This window comes from Peromyscus leucopus, chromosome 3 (genome assembly GCF_004664715.2).
Source record: "Peromyscus leucopus breed LL Stock chromosome 3, UCI_PerLeu_2.1, whole genome shotgun sequence".
In the NCBI taxonomy this organism is placed as follows: Eukaryota; Metazoa; Chordata; class Mammalia; order Rodentia; family Cricetidae; genus Peromyscus; species Peromyscus leucopus.
The window spans coordinates 33,115,739-33,129,473 of record NC_051065.1 but is presented as its reverse complement, the minus strand read 5'-3'; the positions used below and the strand labels follow the sequence as shown (position 1 = coordinate 33,129,473).

General features: G+C 38.5%; 1 protein-coding gene across 4 annotated transcripts in view; it reads right to left on the bottom strand.

The window, feature by feature from the left end:
- Nucleotides 1-13,735, bottom strand: part of Cacna2d1 (calcium voltage-gated channel auxiliary subunit alpha2delta 1) — a 432,593-nt gene that overhangs the window by 404,194 nt on the left and 14,664 nt on the right. The gene's annotated exons all lie outside the window — the stretch shown is intronic.

Here is a 13,735-nt window from a genome sequence, read left to right as displayed (position 1 = left end):
AGGGGAGAGTGTACAGCCATTTCCTCCCGTAAATTGAAGGTGGCCAAAATATCCAACCCCTAAATCACGGGTCTAGGTAAAAGGTTTGTTATCACCCCCTTTAACTTTCTCCCAAGCAAGGCTGTGGCTATTTTCATGCTAATTTCAATTCTCTAATGCCAAAGCGGTTCCATACAAGCTGGGAACCTAATGAAGAATGAATCTGGTGTCAAATAGGTGAGGATCCCATCCCTGCTGAGACGATTCTTCCTCTATGTCGTCCATGTCAGGTTATTCGACTGCTCAACACTTCGCCTGTGTTACGGAGCTAAGACCAGCGTGAAATGAAAGGCTATATGAAACACTCCCATACTGTTTGATACTTAGTACTCAACACATGCAACAGGTTATTATTCAAGTAAGTACATCATGGTTCAGAAGTCAAGAAATCGTATTTAAAGTAAATATAGGAATTCCATGAAAGCAAAACCTCAGGAAGTTTTATCCTTACGGCATGGGGGCACCTTGGATTTCCTCATTTTTCTGGTGTATTTAACAATGAAACAAGAGTAGCAGAAAATATTTGGGGCATTGTTTATCTCAGCAGTAGGCCTGACTAAACACACTTCAGCATTTTTGCACAATTTTCATATCAGGGATGCACAAGACAAGTCTAACTTGGAACATAAAAAGTAATCCCATTGAAAAGAGAGATTACCTGGACATTTTAGGCCTCTTTCCTGAAGGCCAAACTCAAACAAAACTAAATCTCCCTCAGTCTCGCCCTCTGTCTTACACAGAAACACACCTGCACATACACTGCCTGAAGAGCAGATGCTACCTACCACAGTTCTGTTTCATGCTCAGTGATTACCAATGAGCTAAATCTCAACAGGAGAAGTGAGCTCCCCACCCCCCACCCCACCCCCACCGGTGTCACTCAACAGGAGAAGGTCATTGCTAAGACCTCGATTTAAAAGGCCAGCTCATGAATAGTACCCGAGTCTGTTAAGAATGTCACTTTCTGGTCCATAATTATGTTTGCAGTTATAGGTGTCTACCAGGTGTGTCCAACCTTGTGATATTGCAACACAAAATCATCTACCAACAAATTTCGCACCAGAGAACTGTGCGATTCAGTTACAAAAAAAAAAAAAAATCACAAAACAAAAATCTCATAACATGTTCTAATTTGCATTCTATTACCCAAAAGCCAAAATACCAGCTGGAAAGAAAAGGGTTTATTTTACGTGCACTTCCAGGTCACAGTCCATCAGTGAAGCAATTCAAAATAGGAACTCTGGCAGAATCTGGAGGCAAGAACTGAAGCACAGGCAACACAGGAAAGCTACATGCTAGCTCGCTTCCAGGTTCAACTTCAACTAACTTTCTTATACCTCCCAATACCACCTGCCCAAGGAGGGCACTGCCCACAGTACGGTGGGCCCTCCAGCAGACACATTAAGAAAATGCCCCACAGACTTGCCTACTGGTCAGACTGATGAAGGCATTTTTTTTCAACTGAGGAACCCTCTTCCAAGATGACTCTAGCTCATGTCAACTTGACAAAAGACTAACCAGTACATGGTATTTTAAGTATGCTTATGGTTTTGTGTTGGGTTACATTCATAATTATCCTTATCTATTTGGGACCACAAGCCACAATCTGACATGGCTTAACCGTTTTCTCTGATTCGTTTCTCAAGGACCATAAAAATGGTTGTTGAATTTACTATATATATAGATGTGTGTACATATATATGTATATATACATATATACTTAATTGCTTCTCACCTTTCTTTTTATAACAGAACACATCAATTCTTGGTATAAACATGGAAATTTGTGTCGAAATTTGTGTTAAATATACTTGGAACTGTAAAAGTATATTTGAGTTAACATTATACATCTCACTTGAGGTTATCAAAACACTTTGGGAAATTCAGAATTAACAGACACATTTCCCAAACTATTTCAAAGATGGGAAATGATAAAAGGAAAAAACTCTAAAATGTTTACACACCTTTCAAATAAGCTTCAGTTAAAATTCTGTCACAAAGTGAGATAGCAAGCTTACAGAGTTTTAACTGTAATAATTTTTCCTTAAAACTACTAAAATATTAATATTTAAACTAGCCCCAAACCTCCTATTATTTGTTTACTCACTCTCTCTCTCTCTCTCTCTCTCTCTCTCTCTCTCTCTCTCTCTCTCTCTCTCTCTCTCTCTCTCGTGTGTGTGTGTGTGTGTGTGTGTGTGTGTGTGTGTGTGTGTGTGTGTGTACACAAATCAAGGGCAATCTGGCAGATTGCATTTGTTTTTATCTTGAGTTAAATTTATAGCTCATTCTTAACTGGATATCATTAGACAATCACTTTTCCATTCACATTTTGATTGAGGAAGACCTATTTTTCCACCTGTGTTTAAGGAACTGGGTATTATCTTGTTCATTTCTCTAACATTTGTCAGAGGGGAAATAGGTCACCATAAAATGTATTTCTATCCATGCCCTGATTCCTTTATGTTTTCAAGGCTGGGTGAGAATTGGCTCTTCTGAGGCTCCCCTCCTGCCCAGCTACAAGCTACCTTCCCAGGACTCTTGCTAACAATATGATTTGCCTATCAAGCCTTAGAATCCTTATGAATTAAATATAGCTACTTTCATGATACTTTTTTTGAAAATGTATATTAAGTGTTACCATTGTTTCTAAAAGGGACATTTTATAAAATACAAACTTAATTATATTCAAATTATATATAAATATATGTATTAACTCATTTAAGGATGAGGATAAAAATACTTAGAAAGTATTAATCATTGTTATAACTATCCTGTAATTCAACTAGGTACCACCTTGTGCTGACTTCATCTGTTCAAAGAACTACTTACTGCCAGGATCATAATTAGAAATGTCAATTAAATTTATTAATGAGAAGTATATATGTATACATTCACTACTCCCTAGTGAGAATAAATATAAACTCAGCGTTGGGGCATAGCTTAACGTGTGAGATATTAAACTAAAAACACTAATAGCTCCAAGCATTTTTGACCTGATTCTACATGATCATGGTAGTGTGAATCTCTGTGAAACTGTGAGTTTGATTCACTGGGTATAGTTACCTACTTATTACCTTGTTTAACATGCACAAGGCCATAAGTTTTATACAAGTCACATATATATAGTGTGTTTAATCTTCAACACCTGACACTGTTTTCACCTTGGCTCCTGGGCAAAATGCCTAATGCATGCTTTTAACAATGATGCTGTGTGTGTGTGTGTGTGTGTGTGTGTGTGTGTGTGTGTAGTATAAATATACATTCAGCAGTATTATGAATATATGTAATGAAGGTATATGCATTATTGTGTTAAGGAAGGTACAATATCATGAATAATTATAAAAATAACTTTATATCTGCCAAAACCATAATCAACGAACTACTAGAACAATGAACTGAAATGTAATAATAATACCATTAAAAACAATAATGGATGGGACAACAAAATTGACCCAAGAAGCAATTTATGAAGCAAAATCACAGCCTGTGACAGACTGGTATCTAAACTAAATGATAATCAAACTGCACCACTTGCACCAAATGAGTTTTCATAAAGCAAAGTCCTGAAACAGAAACCATCTGTCAATCTTAAAATTAAAAATAAGGCTACACACACACAACACGATGGCTGCTGAAGAAGATGAATAGCCTAATGTCACATGCAAAGAGTGCACACTACAGTCCATCAACTAACCCCACACACACTGCTTCAGCTGACTGCTGGGAAAACTCTGGAGCTAGGTAAGACAGTGAATTTGAATGCATCTTACTAATGAGGAAATGGAGACTCATTTATTGATAAGATCCATGACCACTACAAAAACAAAATCACATCTGACCCTACACACACACACAGTAGAGCTGATATGGAAAGAAATCTAACCAGGCAAATGAATAATGGGAGAAAACACCTCCTACCGATAACTGTGGACAGCAAAATATTGAATATTAATTTGTGGGAAGCAAAAGCAGCAATCAGTGTTAAAAGCATGCATCAGGCATTCTATCCAGGAGCCAGGGTGAAAACAATGTCAAGTATTGAAAGAAAAGACACATTGATTCTACCTATTAGAGACTCTGATTCACCCTGGGAGCCATATGTGTCCAGAATGTTTACAGTAAAAATGCTTTCCCCAGCAAGTCGCACATTAAGTGCTAATAACACTAACAGCCCCGAGGATTCCTGACCTGATTCTACATGACCACAGTGGTGTGAATCTCTGTGAAACCGTGGGTTTGGTGCACTGGTTACAGTTATCTTCTTATATTTATAGTCAACAGCACTATCATCTCAAAAATGCATATATTTGAATTTTTATACTTTATCATTATTTTAAAAGAATAGAGGAAATATTCCTTAAACTAACCTCCTTTTTCACTAAACTAATCTTTAAAAGCCTAAGAGGTCCTCTATTAATTGGTAAGTCTGCCTGGCAAAAATCATACTATCCATCCATCACACATTTTCCCAGACCTGGAATAGATCCATTGGGATTATGCCAAAATGGAGTACAAGAAGAAACACAAGCTACTGGCTTCTCTTAGTATTCGAATGCTGGAAAATGTCCTGGATACAAGGTCTGCACACAACAAACTTCAGGTATTTTCAACTATAAAACAAAGCGACAGTAGGTGTGTCAAAATCCTAACCATGAGACTACTCATGCAGTTTATCCACTGCTTGGGACTAAATTACTTTACATTTTGAATTACATTTCTAACAAGTTTACTATACTTTATCATTAAAAAAAAAAAGCATGCTTATTAGTTAAGTCTAGATTTTCTCTTCAGGGGAAAGAAAGCAAGATTGTTTTTAAGTATGTCAATATATACACATACATATTTATTCATTTTATACACACACACACACTTTACAACGGAGAACTTCAATACAAACATTCAATAGTAAATATCCTGAGATATTACTTTTAATGCATCATTTAAACTACATTATTATCAAATTGTATTATATGATGGTAGGACCAGCACGATTTAAAGGGTCAAGTACTGATGCCATGTTCACCGCCACAGAGAAGCTGACAGGTGATGTCATGGGAGTAGCTGGCCCGGCCTGAAGTTTACTAGAAATATAATGCCTTGGAGCAATCGCCCTGCTTTGTATCTGAGGTCTGAGCTTGAAGTCCGAGAAACCATCAGCACACCATGCTTCCTCTTATATTGCCTGGTCTCTTAGCTCCTGCGCATGCTTTGGCCTGTGGTGGTGTAACTCAGCTTTCCCTTGGCACCGTCCTTATGAAATTGCCCCTTTAAAACATCATGCATCTTGTTGTAGGACGTCATCATCCTGACTGATCACATCTGCCAAAAAGAAACCAATCTTTCCAAATAAGATCGAGTTCAGACAAGGGGGATGATGACATCACAGAAGTCTTAGATGATGACATCACCCAAATCAACTAGTCAAGTCCCCAGAATGGACTCCATCTCAGTTTCACAAGTAATGCCACATTAGGGCTGTTCTTGATACTAACCTGATGTAATGTTTGTGAAATCTGGCAGTTTATGGCTGTTTAAAGTTCTTAAGCTCCTACTGAAAAATATGAAATATACTAATTATTTCCTTTCTTACCATATGTAAAAGAGCCTATCAAGAATAAAAAGAAGTGTTTTTCTATCACTGTGGTTTGTTAAAGTTAACATATCCACAATCCAGACATATTGTAGGGACCTTCACAACATGTAGCTGCACTACCGTACACATACGCACTGAAAGAATATATGGTAGACTGATATGTTATGTCAGTATAAGTTTTAAAGTAATGTGAAAGACTGAAAAGCAAGTTATGCTGAGAAGATGGTTTCCACATTGATGTCATTTAACTTCTTGTGTTGTCCTGGACACTTCTGAAGGGGAACAGACAGTATTAGCAACTAGGTTAAACAATCAGCAGAAGCCAAGAGTCTATTAGTCACATCTGACCAGAGGAAGAGGAAGAGTGGACTGAAATAAACGCAGTTGGTACAAACAGACTTTATCATGTCTAGGTATAACAGGGGAGGAAGAAGCAGTGATCACTCTGTTCATATGTAAATGCTGAATATCACAAAAGAAAAGGCTGTAAAAACACTAGACATTTTACACAGAGAGAATGCAACACATTAATGTTTTGCAAAAAATAATGATAAAAATGATGCACAGAAGGGTGGATCTTCCTAGCCTTGCTATTCATCAATCATAATAGAATGGATCTCAATACAACGCTGTGGCTCTGAGACTCTAGGTTCCCACTGTCCCTCATGGAAAGGCATTCCCTGCTAACCAATCCAGACAGTGTGCACTGGGATTCTCCACTGCCACACTCCACCACTCTGCTGCAGTTGTTCGTGTCTCACTGTCTGAAAAGAGCACAAATGTTCTCCATTTATAGAAAAAACATATGAGCAAAAACACCTGGCATTCTTGGCCTCGTCGAGATATTTTTGGTACATCCATTCAGGCCAGCCTCACAAAACGTCAAAGGCCACATACATGACAGAACATTACACAACGACAAACAAAGCTTCACAGCAGCCCTCGCTTGTCGCGTAGCACTCTAGTGTGCGTATCTCTATAATTGTTCCCTTCTGAAACAATGGGGCAACTTCAGCCCAGGAAATCTTCATCAGTCCGCTGTGGCACTTTCCCAGGTGAATCAAACCCCCTTAACAAGAGTGTGTGCCCATGTTAATTACAATTTGCCCACAGGCCACCCTGGCAGCTGTCCAACTTCCTGGAATCTACAAATCTTTTTCTGCAGTGCACACAGGACAGAATGGATTGTATCATTTCTGTTTCAAACCCAAAGGGGAAGAGCAGACACCAGCACCCTTCTGCTAATGCCATGTTTCACTGCAAAACTCCCCTTCAGGAGATTCAGTCTCCAGGAATAGGGGACTTGGACTCCCGTACCCTTGACTGTGTGTGGTGTGACATCATTTCCTGCTTCACCAAGAACTAAGTTTAACAGTTTAACAGTTTAATGCAGAAAATATGTTGAGCTAACAAACTTACCTGTTTTAATAGTGTATTTACTTATAGGAATTAATAACTAAAACTCACTGACCTGACAAGGAACCTATCTTAGTTAAGGTTTCTATTGCTGTGAGGAAACACCATGACCAAAAGGGAAGTTGGGGCACAAAGGGTTTATTTGGCTTACATGTCCAAGTTGTAGTGCATTATTGAAGGAAGTCAGGACAGAAACTCAAACAGGGCAGGATCCCAGAGGCAGGAGCTAATGCAGAGGCCATAGAAGGGTGCTACTCACTGGCTTGCTCCTCATGGTTTGTTCAACCTACTTTCTTATAGAACCCAGGACCAGCGCAGGGATAGTATCATCCACAATGGACTGGGCCCTCCTCCCGTGAATCACTTATTAAGAAAATGCCTTACAGCTGGATCTTATGGAGGTATTTTTCTCAACTGAGATTTTCCCCTTTCAGATAACTCTAGAGTTGACATAAAATTTGCCAGAACAGAACGAAAACACAGTATCAGAATTGTGGGCCAGAAATAGACACCACTGGCTACAGGAATGCATCTCATAATCACATTTACTCTGAAAAGTTAATCAGACATGTATAGTCAAGGAAGTCCTTCAAACAAGAAGTTCTCAAGCAGAGGTAATTTTTTTCAGCTGGGGATCTGACAGTATCTAGAGACATGTTTGATGGTCCTGATTTGAGCAGAGTTACCCCTGGCACTGACTGACTAGCAGTACAATTACCACTTAACATTTTTACAATGAAGAAAGGCAGCCTCTTCCTTTAAAGGGCTGCCCATCCCACAGCATCAGCACAAGTCTGGTTGAAAGACTCTGCCTAGGTTATGTAAAGATGATTGCCTGTATAGAAATCCCATGTGGTGATACCCTCTCATGGGTGCATATTAGTAGGCCTTAGTTTGTTCTAGTCCAATCTCTCTGGTATGACTTTCAAGCTTATTAGAATTACAACTACAAACCATCCCCAAAAACTGTACAGTTACTATCGAGTTATAATGAAATGCATAAGAATTAAAACAGTTCAGCATTTCAATATGCTATGATTTAAGAGAGCCGGACTGGTCAGAATTGGAAATGTCAGTTCTTCTTAGTATCTGACTGCTATCTACAAAACAGAGAATTCCAAACCCTCTTGATTTCCAGTCTTCTTTCCATTAACAACATATATATTTCATCATTTATATGACATCATTTATATTTCCTTTATAAGACAAAGCTCTCTCCACCTGCAACCAAGAACATCACAAAGGTCAGTGAGTTCCTCTCATTGTCAGACTAAGGTATTCAGAAAGGCACCAGCTAGGTATGAGGTAGGAATCCAACCCCATCCCTTAAGAATGACCCAGTACCATTCCTGGATGCATTTGCAGAAATAATTTCTGACGCTGCTTCGAAGGTCTTTATCTCATTATTTATAAATAGCAACAATACTTTTGTAGAGTACTTGCCTTTGATGAATTGTAGTATGTTTTATGTGGAGTAAATTTTTGACATTCAATTCCGAACAACACAAAATGAAAAACTCATAGCAAGTAAAAAAGAGGAGCGGCTTTCCTCTGCTCTCAGCTGCTGGTACTCTTATCACTCAACCACGCTTCTTGCTCTCTTGTGTGCAGGTCCTTTGAAACATCTGTGGCCTTCATTCCTTTAATGGCCAGTGCCTCTCAATCTGGCAAGCTGGCATTCTACTATCTATAATTTGATGAGACTCCCCCCTTTTACTTCATTATTGTAAAATAACACATTCAGAAGCAGCCCTTTGCTAGCCGGGCTCAGGTTTTATATCACTTTATTATGTGTCACAGATATCCACCTAAAATTACCTTTTAAGAACAGTCCAATGACCTACAGTGACAGTGTCTGATGTTAAAAGGATAAAATCCAAAAAAATCACTCACTGGAAGCCTGGTCCATGACTGGATGCCAAGAGACTGGTGAGCTTGCTTTCCAAGGCTTACATCCCAGAAGTTCTTCCAGTGATGGGGCTCAGCAGCCGCATTCACATGTCAGAACCAACCTACAGAAAAATCCTTACAACATGTATGTAAATGGGCTACACCTCAGAAACATCTGTGCTAATGAGCTCCCTTTGAAATAGTATCTCTAGAAAGTCTGCTTTCCAGTGGTTTCTGGAAGAAGAGTTACTCTGTTTGGGGGCAGAAGCTCAAATTACAAGAAAACCATAAAAATAGGGACTTGATCAAATACAAAAGCTCTTGTAGACACCTGGTGCCCTGGAAAAGGAGTAAATATTGTAGAAGAGTGAGCAAGAGAAGATGAACAAAGCCACTTCAGCATAGTTGGGAGACTGCTTTTTGCAGTAAGAAAAGACAATGTCCAAGTATCACCAAAAACGCTTACCTCAGTATAGGGATAGCTCAGAACTAACGGGGGTCAGTTCGTGTGTGTGTGTGTGTGTGTGTGTGTGTGTGTGTGTGTGTGTGTGTGTGTGTGTTAGTTCAAGTAGTTAGGTACTTAGTAAGGTCAAAAATAACATTACTAACTGACCTTCAAGACAACATATGGACTATATAATGATCTTACATAACTAAGAAACAACCTTGCCCTCATAAAACTTCCTGAATGAATCAAAGGGTTTGGTGTACTCATCCACAGATATTGTTTAGTTGCATGCTCCCTTCCTGGTGCTCCATGTAAGAGAAAGGGTTAATCATGTCCTCACCAAAGCTGGTCACAAGATAATACCAATTTTTATAGTTGAAGCCTATAAGATAATGACATGTGGTACTAAATATTCACCAAATATTCATATGCAAATGTCATTTTGACAAGGTGTTTGAGTGATAGTCACATAATGTAATACTAATGATATTTTACTGTAACGAAAACAAAGTCCAAACTATAATGTTTACTGAGGTGTACAATTTCTGTGGTGAAGCTTTTAGATCTCCCATAGACTTCTGGTCTCTACAATATTCTAAAATGTGCATTCCCTTTCTTGGAGATTTCCAATGAATATAGAAATAGCTGTGATTTAAAGAGAATTTATTAATAAAACTTTTCTGTAAAGCCTTTCCTGAAATCATGTAGACCAGAACAACCACATTGGGAAGCTTAGCAAGAGTCCAGTCAGCACTGTTAATATTTGTGGACTTCTTGACCTGATATCCTAACTATTATCTGGGAGATGCAACACCATTTTGAAAAGATGAAGTTAAATTCAATTAGGTTTAAGTGGTCTGCTAAAGAACAGAACAGCAGCCCCTCAAGAGAGTCTCAGAACACCTTACTCCAATGTTCTAGGAAACCAGTTTATCTCAGCAGTCTGAAAAGTCAGTAAAAGTCCTTGACATAGTTCTTCAGAAGTAAGTGTATACTGACAGATATAATTTGGAAAAGACATCATGGGAAGATATTCTTTAAAAAGCAGATAATCATGTATAACTATATAACATCTCCTTATGTAAAATCCTACACACAATATAAAAATGTCTTCAGCAACAGGCTGTCAGAAAAATCACTAGTAGAAGAAACAGAATTTAAACAGAATATAATTTTGTCAAAAAAAAATCTGTCTTTGAAGATATTTCAATTCTGATGTGTACAGATGCCTGGGAAGAAAGAGGTGCTCACAAACCAGAATTTCAACAGTCGTCAATACTTGGTAAGTGTCCATCTGAATAAACATAGTATTCCATTCGTAGACAACCTTTGTTTTGTTTTGTGGGTTTGGTTTGGTTTGGTTTGTTTGATGCAGAGTCTCACTCTGTGGCCCTGGCTAGGCTGGAACTCATTGAGTAAAGCAAGCTGGCATTGAAGTCAAGAGATTTGCCTGCCTCTGCCTCCAAGTGCTAGATGGAAGGTGTGCATCAATCCTAGCCACCTTTGAGATCTTTTGTCTTTTGTAAGAACAAAGCATTTGATTCTGGCATGTTTCAACACAACAAATGTTTTTGCTTCTATGCTGGAATCTGAGACATCAATGGAGACTCTGTGTTAACTGCAGCCCCATAGGACAAATATAGAGGAAATTCAGCCTGGCCTGGGTATATTCTAAGGCATTCTCATCTTGATTCTTAGATATAAATTAATTGATGATAAGTTTTTGTATCTAGCTGTTATAGTACAAACTAGTAATTACAGGATCCATCCACTACTTTCATGCCAGCTGGCCTCTTAAAGTGGTCACCTTTCTTTAGTGTAGTATCTAAATAACTGTTCTGCTGACAGCAAATATCAGTACTTCCAGCATACAACAAATGTTCTAAGGAGAATATACTTAAAGCTAGATTTTATTTGTAAGTAACATCAAATTCTGGTTAAAAATTACATGTGAAAATCGAACAAGAGGCTTCAAACTAAATGATTATAATTGCTTCAAGAAAAAAGCCACAGGCACAGTAGACACATGCTTGTGATCCCAGCACTCAGAATGCTAGAGCAGGTAGGTGGAGAGTTCAAGGCTAATGTAGGTAACTTACCCAGATTATTTCTCAAAATAAAAAAATAGAAAGGGCAATGTCTCAGCAGTTAATTGCTCTTAAGTAAGACTCAATTGGTTCAGTTGCCAACATCTACATGGTGGCTAAACACTCTAAAACTTCAGTTTCAGAGGATCTGACATTTTCTTCTGGCCTCTTTCTAGGGCACTGGGGACACACAGAGCACAGGGAAACATGCAGACAAAACACTCAGACATTAAATCAATAGAAAGGGCTGGGAACAGGTAGAACACTTGGCTAACACACACATTTGACCCTGGGGAACAGAAGGGAGTGAGAAGGGGGAGAAGCAAGAGAAAGCATTGCCATCCAACAGCTAAACAAGACCTCAAGTTTCAAGGTAAAATCATTGAAAAGAGCAAGTTCGTTATCTTAGGCACTCAAGGTAAGGACCTCAGCTCTACTCTGGCTGTGCATTGAAGACCCTACTGAGCCGTGAACTGCTTCTGCCAGTCCATAAGGGAAGAGTCTGGATACGTGGGCCATACTTCAAAAGTAAGTTATACTTATTGAATGTAATTTATAAAAAAAAAAAAAAAAAAACACTCTCTATTTTGTATCTCTGTTTTAAATTTCTATTTAGGCTGTGCATGGTGGCTTACAACTTTAATTCCAGTACTAAAGAGGCAGAAGCAGGAGGATCTGTTGTCAGTTCAAGGCCATCCTAGTCACGATAGTGAGCTGGAGGACAGCCCAGGCCTACCTAGAGTCTTTCTCAAAAACAAAATAATGATGATGATGGTAGCAATGATGATGGTGGTGAGGATAACTTTCTTTTTATCCACTAATTGATTTTTTATTATAATTTACAAGAGAATACACATGTGCAATGGATAGTAAACTGAGTAAATAAGTAAATAAACCCTATTCCTTTAGCACAGTTAATATGAGCAACACTAAATGGGACACTCCTTCTGGCCTGAGTCCCAGGTGTTAGAAAATTAATTAGTGCTGAAGGTATAAAAAGATAGTCCTGAACAAATCTGTCTAGCAGGGGTTGACACAAAGTGACTAGGTCTACACAGAGCAGAGGAAGGGAGCCCCCCATCCCCATTCAAAGCATACAGAAGCCTTTTTTTTTTTTTTTAGTAAAAAACCATTTTCTCTTCTTTTTTCTTTAAAAATTCTCTCAATGTTATTCACCCATTTCCATTCACTGTAGAGGAAACTCATTAATGCTTTATAAGTCGAGCATTAGAGAAGATTCCATAAGGATACATATAATAAGGAGATGCTAATTACTATTATAGAAGATTGCCTCACTTACACAGGCATTAAAATTCATAGCATTTAGGAAAGTCCCATATAGAAATCTTCATCTGAACCTTTCACATTTCCCTAGAATTTTCCAGTTTTACTGACAGTGATTTTGTAAATGGGCTCAAGTTAATGCACAGACAATTCTGCTTCGGAGAAGGGGGGATGCTCATCTAACTAATTATGACAGCAATCTTAATGAGGAGTTAATGAGCTGCTAGAATTTACTCTCCTGTAAGAAGATCTGATTCAAGACAACAAAGCAAAAGAGTGACAGGCCATCTGATCCTTCAGAGTGTGCCCTACACTTGTGAAGACCTGTGGTGAAAAGTGAATGGATATTCCTATTTTCTAAGTAGTTAATTTTTATGCATTTCTGATAAATATGTAATAATAATAGCTGTGATATCAGAATTCCAAGCTGGCTTTTATTGTTCACATAGTTCCGTAATCCGTTTTTCTTGAGAAAGTAAGAAATATGATTATAAAGAGGCGTCCCTCCCAACATCAGGCAAAAAGCAATGAGGAGGGGATTCTCTAAGCACAATCAAGCTGTCAATCGCTTGGTTAATCAAAAGGAAGACTCTCATGGTTAGCCTAGCCTAATACATTCCACTCACAGTCCCTAAAAGAAGGATGAGATCTTTTTTCTAAAGCCAACAGTTTTCTTGTTAGTCTTTAAAAACTAAACTTTTGGGAGATTATAAGGGAAGAAGAGAGTAGGAGGTCCCTTTTTCAGTAAGCGTCCTCAGAGGCTTTGGACTGTTCAGTTACCAAGACATCGAATTTATGGCAAACCCACAAAGAATGGGAATTATGTAACAACCGGGATGTAGGCTTTAAGAGCTGAACAATCTGACGTTCAGAGGAACTAAAGCCAAGCATCCTTTCTTTCAAGAGGATCCCAAGTCACCTGGCTCCAGGAAACCCTCCGCTTCTAATCAAATAATACCTCTTGGGTGCTTTCTAAGT